General features: G+C 37.2%; 1 protein-coding gene across 16 annotated transcripts in view; it reads right to left on the reverse strand.

Annotated features, from left to right (window-relative positions):
- LOC136247517 (uncharacterized) overlaps positions 1–12,743 on the reverse strand; it is a 64,318-nt gene that overhangs the window by 12,127 nt on the left and 39,448 nt on the right. For all 16 annotated transcript variants that reach the window (XM_066039256.1, XM_066039261.1, XM_066039249.1 and 13 more), the window contains one exon: positions 9,215–9,294. The gene's annotated coding sequence lies outside the window, so the exon portion shown is untranslated. The remainder of the gene's footprint in view (positions 1–9,214; positions 9,295–12,743) is intronic.

Genomic DNA, 12,743 nt, shown 5'->3' on the forward strand with positions numbered 1-12,743 from the left:
ACAACATCGACTGTAACCCACAATCGATAATTGTGGTAAACACCAGGTGCAGTGCTCTAGCTTACACATGTGTATCGAGTCGATGCTTCAATGGGATCAAGACTTCACGCAGCAATTAAATAGCTTCGGTAAGGAAAGGTAACGATATGACAATAATGATAGCTGTAATAATACATGTTATAAAGACTAATAATAAATAATTACTGTTGTGAAAAATTTGATCGGCACAAATGACCGACCAATGGCTACATTGATCGGTCAACAGCATCACTTGGTCGGAAAATGGCCGATGGCCAACCGTTATATTGTACTCTGCCACCATCTCTTCGAGATCATCATCTCCACCCCTACCCTCCATGGAAGGTACACTCACCCAGCCAGGGAGTGCTAAATAATTCATTTACAAGCCATTGGAATTAGGCTAGAAGAGAGAACTCACCTAACCATAAATTATTTTATATGAGATAATGAATTATGAGGTTTTCCATTTAGTGAAATGCCTGTCTGCCTGTTTGTCCAACAACCATCAGAGAACAACAGAACCCTACTCCATATGTTTCTGTGTTGAACACACACTCCTGCACTTTAATTCATAGTTTCTTTTCCCAGTATTGTTTATTAAAAAAAAAAAAAACTTTTATAGAGACGTGATAAGGAGTGCCATCATGTTTGGAAAAGTATATCAAAGATTGATATACAATGATTGTACGTGTCATTTACAAAGATGAAGCTATATATGTCCATGGTGGGACTATATGGTCTATCAAACTCACCCTGCCTTTAGTACCAAGTTTACAAGTTAATGGCAAAGTAACTTATTACTAAGGTCTTCACTAAACATGTGAAAACCTCTCAAAAATTAACATCATTCTGACCATCTAACAATGTTATTACAATCTATGGATCAAACCTGCATCCTAGATTTATAGTGGCAAGTTGAGTAACTGATTGTGGTATTTAATTTTAGCTACATCATTGTGTGCTTTTTATAAGCCAAATCCCAAATGATATCAAGAAATGCAAATGGACGCTCTATTTGAGGGACTCTAATATTTTCGTAGAATGGTTTGTATGGCGAGTCTAATGTGATTGTCCTTGATAGCTGAATAGAATCGATTCACTGCTAAGGTAAGCAAAAAGATGTTTTGGCACTTGTTTCCGAATATAGCGATGCTACTTTTAGCCGATTCTGATTAATTTTTGCTGGTTCTTCACAGAGACCGTGCAATGGCATCTGGAGACGGCAGAATTGAGGGAGATATCGACGAATTACTTGCGAGTACTTCAGCTATTTCATCGCAAACTGACAAAGGTAGTTCAAGAAAGTCGTGTAGTGATGAATTGTGGCGGGGTCAGTATTGCTGTGTGCTTTTGTGCTGCCATTCATCTGCTCATATGAAGAAATTTGCGGACACTTGCTATAGTTTTGTCAATGGCAAAAATGCCAGCTGGAACAGGCATGTCTAATACATTTCGATTGAAAACCCATTAAAATTTTTAATCAATTACGTATCATGTACCGCTTACCTTGAGTCTGTTTAGTAACTTTCCGAATTTGATACGTGTAGAGCAACTCTCTGCGTGCACAATGATACCAAAAAAGTCCAATTCAAGGAAATTTAGGCGTGTCAAAATGGCCTACACCGACCAGGTGTAGCAAATTTCCCAATACATTTTATATTGGGCGTTTCGGGGGCGTGCAACAAAAGGCGTAATAACCCGCGACATGTGATAGATACCTCAGATTCCGAACCAGATTTGGAAAGAGCAGTGAATAGCAATTAAGATGAGCTATAGCAGAAGGAAATCAGAGGAAATTTATGTGCGTCATTTTTAGGTTGAAAATCACCTACCTTTTCTATGGCGAATTGAATGAAGGATATTTGGAAGGGAACGCTATGAGGTATTTCGATGTCTTGACAGAAAATTAAACTTAACCACATTAGTGTTACAATGAAACAAAAGCACTGTGAATTAGTTCTGCAGGTTAGTTTGTAAAAATCACAGTGTTCTGTGATTATGTCCGTTTCATGTAAAAACTTCTTCATATGTGAAAACACAGAAAGAGCACATTTTGGATTACCTCGTATCTCATTTCATTCCTTCCCAAGTATTGTAACAGAAAAGGCAAGGGCACAGCACTGGATTTCAAATATTCGACGAGATCCTGGTACCAATTTTGTCATCAATGGGAACACAAATGTATGTTGAGAACATTTCATTGCTGATGACTATAACGGTAAAGATCCCCAAGCTGCCAGGCATGTATTGAAGAAAACTGCTGTCCCATCTTTGTTTCCATGGAACAGCGACAAAGTATTCAAACGTACAACACAGAATTCTAACAAAACAGATTCTACTCAACTAATGGAGACTAGCCAACAGTATTGCATGGAACTTGCGTCAACTGAAGATGTGGAAAAAACTCAAGACGCTGGGATAGAAGATGAAGGATTTTCTTGGGGTGATTTAATTGAATTTTTACAGGGAAAAGTAGTGGAAATGTCACTTCAGCTGGCAGAATTACAAACTAAGCACAAAAAAGCTTTGTTCCGCTTGGAAAATATCAAGGATGATAATTATCAAATCAACCTGTATACCAGCTTTCCAGACTACGACACTCTTTTCTACTTCTATAAAAAATATTTTAGAGTCTGATGCAAAGGTTATGAGGAGTGGCGAATCAAAGGATACTTATACTGAAGAAAAGACTGGGAGAAGCCACAAACTTCCCTTGCTAGAGCAGCTCTTTCTAACGCTGGTTAGGCTCTGTTTGGATCTTTTTGAATTCGATATAGCAAACAGATTTGGAATATCTCAATCATCTGTTCTAGAATCACTACTACATGGATTAACCTGCCGTTTCACAGTTTGAAAAGCTTGGAGCATTATCCACCCTAGATTATAGTTAAAAAGTATAAGCCAGAAGCTTTTAAGGAGCAGTATCCGAATACAAAATTTGGTATTGAGCGCCCATCATCACTAGTTTCCCAAGCTGCCACATTTTTGGCATATCAGAATACAGTGAAGGTCCTGATAGGAATCATTCCAAGTGGGGCAATTGTATTCGTATCTCCTACATACGAAGGATCAATATCAGATAAAAAGTTAGTCGAACGCAGCAAGTTATTAGACTTACTTGAAATTGGTGATGAGATCATGGCCGACAAAGGCTTTGATATACAAGACTTACTAGGAGTAAAGTTAAACATTCCTCCATTTTTAAATTCAGGAACTCAATTTTCAAGCGATAATATTTTACGTACAAAGAAGATTGCCCAGTTGAGAATTCATGTTGAGAGAGCCATAGGCCGTATAAAAGAATTCTGGATTTTTCAACCAACCATTCCAGCCTCAATGTGGGACTCTGTAAATGAACTTGTATATGTGTGTGCCACTCCTTGTAACTTCAGTCCACCACTTGTTTGTTAACTATAATGTACATAATAAAATTAATGTGGTATAGATGTTTTAAAATACTATACATGAACAAAGATGAATATATTATTACAAAATACGTTAAGTTGAGTCATGATGGTTACTGCCATTGTACACAATAACTGTGTTGATTGGTCACTGCTACAGAGTTCATCAGATGTTACTGGAATAAAAACTCCTCCCGTCATTTTAGGAACTGGTGGTAGTTGGTGTGGAAATTTACATGCAAACAGATTTCCAAGATTAGAGTCAGTGACCACCATAATGTCTCTCTTAAGGCCAACCACCATTAACCGAAGTTCAATATCACCACCCCACTCACAGGTGGTCAACACTTGCAGTTGTTTTGCCTGCCAGTCTTGGTCAGACAATGAGCACTCTAGCTGGTAATTCAGCATTGCCAAAAGGGTGAGTTGCCTGAGATGGTTACTCATCACCTCATCACCAGTAGAGGAGCTTGCAATTAGTCCTGCCTGGTGTGCAATTGCATGGTAAAGACAACTTCCGTCACCCTTAACTGTATGCCTCTTTATCTGCAAATGCTTTAAAACACTTTGTATAGTTCTATACTTTGATGGCTTGGCATATGCTGTCTCTAACTGCACATCAAAAGTTTCTTGGTCATGGGAAATCTGCGTATGGTCTGTCTTGATGATTGCTTTTGTATCTGAACATTGTTGTTTCTTTGTGGAGATGTTACCAGGCTTTTCTACACCAGCTTGTTGCTTGCTGACATGGTGTGTGTCCAAATTGAGTGCTTGCATATTGCTGTCTTTCCTGACTAAAGACTCTAAACAAAGACTCTCCTCAGCTTGGATTCCTTCACTAGTTTCTTGTTCATTGTTGCTGCCATTAGGGTCAAACTTCTCCAAAGCTTTTACTTTCACACTACAGTCTTGCCTGTCTGAACAAGGTGGATTCTTGTCCTGCGTGCCTCGCTGTCTTACACTGCCTTCTTGCTGATCAATAGGGTCACACTTCTTTACTTTAGTTTCCATTACATTCTTTCGTACTATTACTCTGGATACAGAATCTATAAAAGAGCACTGTTCATTCATGATTAGTCCAGGAAAACTAAGGTACAATCCAATGGAGATATTATCATGTGAGGCACAGCAGTAGGTAAAAACTTATTGAAATAGAAATCGCGTGCTTTAAACAGTACTTGGTCCATAAAGGCTGGTTCACATAGGCGGCGGAATGGGGGGGGCTAGGGGGCTAAAGCCCCCCCCCCCCCTAGGTCTGCTGAGGGGGGGCTTAGCCCCCCCTCAGAATGATATCACACCGAAATTATCTTTCTTGGAGTGGGGCTGAAAACCGTGATAAAGATCGAGATACTCTAATAGAGCAGTCACTCTAATAAAGTAGTCAGTGTGTAGCAAGCTATGTAAGGATTTTTATGTAGTTTATCAGCTAGAAATGGTAGCTGGTGAGGTGGAAAGCTCTTGTGAGTTGGTTGTGACTTTTTTTTTTTTTTTTGGTCTCACCTTACCAAACTATAGAAATAAGTCTGGGTCAGCTCAGCGGAGCCCCCCCTCATATCAACTACTTCCTCCGCCGCTGCTGGTTCATATTCAATTCTCTGAATGAAGGGTTCTCCCATTGGTGAGAAATCTCACCATTTAAGCCCTGTAACATGCATTTGAGTTTGTATATGTAAAAGTAAGCATGCAATTTTGATAACATCATTTGTCCTTTTGATTCCATCAAGCAAAACCCATTCACAGTTTTACAGGCATCATCTATGGTTTGTCTCTCACAAACATAAGGACACTTTATTTCTAAGATTCCCTTTGGGTGGCTTATTTCACTTAAGTCAGTTACAATCCCATCTGGGCTTGCTGCAAGCCAAGGCATAGAATGGTCAACAAAAAGACCACATGATTCTACCTTCACTATTTTTCCTTTAGCTCTTTGATGTTTTACGTAACTAGAAATTGCAACAGTTTCATGTTTTCTTCCATAATCAATTGCCGGTGTATTGATTGACTGCAATGAGAAGAGGTCATCTAATTTTTGTTGGTCTCTGATGACAAATTTCCTTCATTCCAGAAGCAGTCACACGAAGTTTGCATTCATGGTGCCACCTGTCTGATTGACGTTGTCCTCATGTGGACAACTCTAGTTCCCGTATTGCAGTAGCATTGATGCTTACATGATGGGTGTAGAGGTCATCTAATAACTTTCGCTGCACATTTTTTTGTCTCACCAACAAAAATTTGATATAGGGGAATTGATATAATTATGATCATGCTTAACAGATGATTGGTTAGCAGAAAGTTGCTGCATAAACAACTGCTTCTTCTATTCTGCCTGTGCAATTCTTTCCTTCTGCATTTCATCTTTCCTGTTGTCCAGTGGGGCAGAGTCATCATCCAAGATCTGTAAAAAGCATGATGTACCATAGTTAGTCATCATAGATACTTTTGCAAGTGCTTGTTCCCTCTCTCTCTCAGTACTGGCAGTGTTGATAGCAAAATTTGCAGCAATGATCTTATTTTGCTCAATGATACATAAACTTTCCCTCAGAGTACGTGCCTTATCTGGATCAATGATCCTCCTTGAGCTTGGACGACAGTCCCACTTATTAACATGTTGCAGCTTACACCTTTTCTACTTCCCATACACATCCTTATGTACTGTAACATCATCTGTTGGACGCGGCTCAACATTACGTTTTCCGGGCTGATTCCAGGTCTGCAATCTGCTAGTACAACCAAGTTCTTCCTCTTCTCTTAAACCCAACCCTACATAATCTTCAAGACAATAACATGATTACAACATCCTGCCAATCCAGCTGAGCAAGTACAGTAAGCTATAACAACACGGGCATTTGACTCTCGAATAATGACTATGACATTGTATATCTGATCTTTTCTCATAGATGGTAAAACCTTGGTTGATATGCATATAAAATCTGTTTGGCTTATCCAGGGATGATACTTTATATCCTGGATATGACCATCCTTGAAAAAACGATAAGCTTTATCTAAAGCACGGGTGTACTCGATTGCCTCGTACCAGGATTCATCACAACTGCTTTCTTTACTCAATAAGTTGTCCTCTTGGTCATCTACAATGATTTCAATGTCACTGACTCTCTTCAAGAAAACTTTACGACTAACAAGGAAGTCATATATTGTACCAAAAGTGATAGTTGGCAAATGATTCAACTTGGTGGTCCAATCTGGATCCTCCTTAGCAGGCATACACTGAAGGAGCTTATGTGATTGCGAGCCAGGCTATTACTTGATGTCAACTTTTGTAGGCACTGGCAGTTTATTCCTCCATCTGGATCGATAACATATTGATCCCACCCATATTCAATGTAGCATTCTACCCTATATACAGATAAAAGCTTTCAAGAATACACATTAAAGTAGTGCTGCCACCTTTCTAGTAGCTGAGGTTTATTTCCACCGGTTGGTGCTCCGCGGCAAGCAAGCCATCTCTTCAACTGCGTCACGTTTAGTTGGCTGGGCTTTTTGCCATTCAAGGAAGCTTCCGGAACATCGTCTTCACTCAATATATCAAAATCATTACCAATACCTCCCTTAGCTCCACCATCTCCGGATGTCACGAGCGATATCATTGCTAGAGTCGGCCCAGCACGTCAAGCCTCTGTAGAAAACAGCAAAAATTAATCAGAATTGGCAAAAAGTGGTTTCGCTATATTCGGAAACAAGTACCAGAACATCTTTTTGCTTACATTAGCAGTGAATCGATTATATTCAGCTATCAAGGATAATCACATTGGACTTGCCATACAAACCATTCTGCGAAAATATTAGAGTCCCCCAAATAGAGCGTCCATTTACATTTTGTGACGTCATTTGGAATTTGGCTTAATATGTAGTTTGGTGTTTGACAATTCACAAACTTGTGAGAAGTGTTAGAAGTGTTAAGAGGTAGATTAATGGAATTTTATGGGTTGTGCTCATGAAGTGTCAATGTTGAATTACATAGTTCAACATCAACACTTCTTTCAGGTCATGATATAAATGTAATGTCACATGCCAAACCTTTTACATTATACATATACACAAAAAACAACAATAACAAAAAAAAAACAATAACAAAAAAACAACAACAATGCCTTTAGCTACCATGCTCTAGCAAGTATTGGGAGACCTGTGTACTACTCAGGTCAGTGTTGGGCAAATCCTCCTGGAGCAGGAGTAGACGGCTGTACCATGTCTACGTATCGGTTAACACCAGATATCCACTGATGTTACAACTAGGTGGGCTGCTTCCTCACCCAGCACACTCAAATTGATTATTATAGCTGACAATATTCTTACCTTTGATCTGATATATGCTGGTTCACCAGCCATATGTAAATAAGAAAAGCAAAAAAGGATAAAGAAAAATGCATTTGAGTAGGAATCAAAGAAAAAAAAAAGGCAATAAAACAACAGAGGTCATCTATGTATACTTTCAGCTATGGAACTACTCTCAGTTTTGGGGGATACAATTATTTTATGATGGTGATGAGCAGTGTTGGGGATAACACGTTAAATGTTACGTGATAATTTTTACTTTTGTGGTAACGAAGTAATATAACGAAATTGCTATAAAAACATGTAATATAATTCAAGTTATTTACTTTCAAATGTAACGCATTACCTAAGCATTGAAGTTACTGTAACAAGTGTAATATTATGTAATATTATTACTTTAAGTAACCAAGTTACTAATCTTGTCAGTAATCCACTGAGTAATGCCTAGCCACTACAAAGTAACGAAGCCTACTGGATGAAGCTTATTCATCAGTTTCTTACTTATAACCAAGATTTGCACATTGTCCAACAACGCAATCATGTCACGTGATAAAGTGGTAGTTTCACACATGACAGCTTAAGGCTGTGGACACAAAGTAATATAATATGTAATATTATTATAGTTACTTTATTTATGGGTAATATGTAACTGTAACTAAATAGTTCATTACATTTAAAAAGTAACTGTCCCAACACTGGTGATGAGTTGTTGCCTATATTTTCCAAAGTAGTACAAAGACAAGGCACGGTTTCAAACAGACCACGCCCACATTACAGATAACACAAAATAAAAAAAATGCTCATGGTCCTTGGTAAAATTCATTAATAGTTTAGTTGAGGACAAAACATGTTTAAAAACATTCTAGAAAACAGATGGGCACTAAACAGAATATTCTGATACACATATTTCTTGACTTACGTATGTAGCTAATTATCTGTTCAGTGTAACAAGTGTAGCTAAATGTTACGTAGTGTAACCTCCCATAATCAATACACACAGGCTTGTTAATTAGTACATAAGGCCATTCTCACTTTTGAGGTAGACATCTTCCAAAAAAACAACAACAACAAAAAACAAACAATCAATTACGCATGTACACATTATCAAAAAATTTTTTTTTTTTTTGTAATTTTGAACACCATACTAGAAGTGATTGTGGGTTTGGTGTAACTCAAGTGAACATCTGTCTCTGGAGCTTTAAAAAACTACTGTACATCTCTTTAAACACCTGATGATATATGACCAGCTTGTTACTACCAGGAGCGCATTTGATCCTACGGACAAGGGAGCATGTAACTCCTTAAAGAGCGAAATTCAAACATGGCTGTCATAAGTAACTCAACCTACTCCCAATTAGGATATTATGCAGAGGCGCATGTTCAATTATGTCACATTTCTGTTGTGACAAAGTGAAGCTATATAAGATATCAAGGTAAGATAGGTATAAGATAGGTAAAATATAAAGGTAAGATATCACTACCAATACATTACTCACCATGAAATTCTTGATCAAGTTCAAGATGTTACCTGCTATACCACTTCAGATATTGTCTCATATCTTCATCTTTGATGGTGCTACAATGGTAAAATAAAACAATGTCTATTGGTAAATAGTGTCTTTTACAACGCACACATGTTACGTATGTACATACACAAAGCAAGAGTACACACACACTCCTACACTTTAATCCATAGTTTCTTTGCCCAGTATTGTTTATTAAAAAAAGAAGAAATAAAACTTTTATAGAGACGTGATAAGGAGTGCCATCAAGTAACTTATTACTAAGGTCTTCACTAAACATGTGAAAACCTCTCAAAAATTAACATATACTTCTAAAAAAGGATTAGTAACTGAAACCTGTGGATCAAGCCTTCATCCTAAATTTATAGTGGCAAGTTGAGCAACTGATTGTGGTATTTAATTTTAGCTACATTATTGTGTGTTGTTCATTATGCAGATTAGTGTTTGAAAATTCACTAACTTGTGAGAAGTGTTAAGGCTAGATTAATGCAACTTTATGGGTTGTACTCAGAAGCTAATGGAGTGCCAATGTTGAATTACGTAGGTCAACATTTTACACTATACATATACACAAAAAAAACAAAAAACAATGCCTTTAGCTACTGTGCTCTAGCAAATATTGAGAGACCCGTGCACTACTCAGGTGCTAAGAGTCAATGTGGGCAAATCCTCCTGGAGAGGGAGTAGATGGCTGTACCATGTCTACCAAGTAAAGGTATCAGATAACACCAGATATCCACTGATGTTACGACTACGTGGGATGCTTCCTCACCCAGCACACACAAACACATAAATTGATTTTTATAGCTGGCATCATTCTTTCCTGGTGTATAGCATAGTGTATGCATAACCTCCTGATGGCTTTCAAGGTCAATACAAAGGAGTCCTCCAGCACATGGTCACACGGCAGAGCCACGCACACACACACACAAGCACGCACACACACATACACAAAGCTTTTGTCAATAGAGTCAGTATTATATAAATGTATGTACATTACAATTAATAGAAATCTACCCCCAGTTTTGAGGCAGACTTCTTCCCAAAAAAACATTGTTTTGCAACTCTATACATTACAATACCCTACTTTTGTATTCTATTTATACAACACTATGTGAAGTGATTGTGGGTTTTGGTTTATTAAGTGTATACCAATTAGATATCCACTAATCACAAGAAAGTTTTTTACATTACACAATACAAACCACACTATCATCTTTCAAGACCACTATACTGTACACATTATAACACTCTTGTCAGTTAACTGAATACACAAACATTTGTGACCGGATCTGCTACAACCTGACACAATCATGCAAACTTAAATTTACAATATAAAACAATGAATACAATGGGTGAAATACTTGTGTATTATTAAAAAGTACGTAAACTTTTTGAATGCTTTGTTCTTAGAGAAGAAAGGGCTTAACAATGCAAACCAGGATATCATCTTATTCACCTACTCAAGAGTACGAAACTTGAAAATCTGTTTCACTGCAAAGTTATGGATGTTTCACTCTAAAATGATAGTACTCCATCAATCTCTCTTTACTGATTCCACCATTGTATGTAGTGAAGAAAGGTGATACAAGAAAAGCTCACACAACTATCAATTTCCCTATTCATGGTAAACACGATGATGTAAACTTCCACTCTATATGTCATTCTGTTTGTAAGTTACAACTGTTTAAGCACCTGTAATTTATTTTCCCTACACTTGCTGTACAAATCAATCTTTCTGTCGATGCTATTTTGTAGGCTGTATCTCCCAATGTTATTGCCATATCAGGCTGACAGCATACACTTGGCTAAGTAGATTAAATAAATGCGAATTTGAGAAATACGCGATTGTGTCAGGTTTTCATAGATCCAGTTACATTTTAACATTTATACATGTAGCTCAAAACCTTGTTAGCTATACTTTGTTATTGAAGTCAACTGTTTTATTCTTCATGAAAATAAATAATCGTGTGTTATTTTACACATTACAACACATCTTTGATAACTTGGTGATTATCATGATAAAGTTTGGATTATTGTGATATAACTTTTCCATTACCACACAGCATTACAGGTCTTAGGAATTCTGGTTATTTTACAGCACAAGTGTTGTTTGACCTTTACAGTACCTCTTAAAAGCAAGGTTGTCTTGTGAGAATGTGAGCAATTAAAAACTTATTAATAAAAGGCGTGGTACCTGTTTCACTCACAACTATTCATCCTGTTTTGTTTGAGATAATGTTTGCAAGTGAAATGAGTGCTATGCACTTTTAATTAGTGAGCTTTAATTGCTTGCACTCTTACGAGATGATGTCGCATTTAAGTGGTACCGTATATCATTGATACCGACACCTCTGCTTTGCTGAGTTAGTCCTACAGTTTGGGATGATTGAGAAGAAGCATTTTCACCAGAGGGTAGTTGAAGATCATCGAGTGCTCATTAGACTTCTTGTGATGTCAGTCGATGGGGTAATGAATTATGAGGTTTTCCATTTATTGAAATGCCTATCTGTCTGTTTGTCCAAAAATTGTCAGAGAATTACAGAACCCTACTCTATATGTTGCTGTATTGAGCACACACACACTCCTGCACTTTAATCCATAGTTTTTTGACAAGTATTGTTTATTTAAAAAAAGAAGTTTCATAGAGATGTGATAAGGAGTACCATCAAGTTTGCTAAATAAGGAAAATCAATCGAAGTATGTAAGCATTGCAGATGAATAAAAGGCTAATCAAAATTACCTCCAAACTTACTAAGGTTTCCACTAAACATGTGAAAACCACTCAAAAATTATATAATTGGAACCATTGCCTGAATCTATGGATTAAACCTTCATCCTATATTTATAGTGGCAAATTGAGTAACTGATTGTGGTATTCAATTTTAGCTACATCATTGTGTGTTGTTTATTATGTAGTTTGGTGTTTGACAATTCACAAACTTATAAGAAGTGTTAAGGGGTAGATTAATAGAACTTTATGGGTTGTGCTCAGAAGCTAATGAGAAGTTAATGAAGTGTCAAGGTTGAATTACGTAGTTCAACATCAACACTTCTTTCAGGTCATGATATAAATGTAATGTCACATGCCAAACCTTTTACATTATACATATACACAAAAAAAAACAAAAAAAAAAACAATGACTCTAGCTAACGTGCTCTAGCAAGTATTGGGAGACCTGTGTATTAAGTAGGTCAGTGCGGGTAAATCTGCCATGTCTACCAAGTAAAGGTATCAGTTAACACCAGATATCTATTGATGTTACAGCTAGGTGGGCTGCTTCCTCACCCAGCACACTCAAATTGATTATTATAGCTGACATCATTCTTTCCTTTGATCTGATATACGCTGGTTTACTTAAATAAAAAAAAAGTTAACAAATAAGTATAAAGTAAAATAATGTTTGAGTAGGAATCAAAGAAATAAAAGGCAAGGGAGATCATCTGTGTATACTTTCAGCTTTATTACTAGATGAATAATCTCTACTTCAGTCATAGCTAC

The sequence above is a fragment of the Dysidea avara genome, chromosome 2, assembly GCF_963678975.1.
Source record: "Dysidea avara chromosome 2, odDysAvar1.4, whole genome shotgun sequence".
NCBI classification, from domain to species: Eukaryota; Metazoa; Porifera; class Demospongiae; order Dictyoceratida; family Dysideidae; genus Dysidea; species Dysidea avara.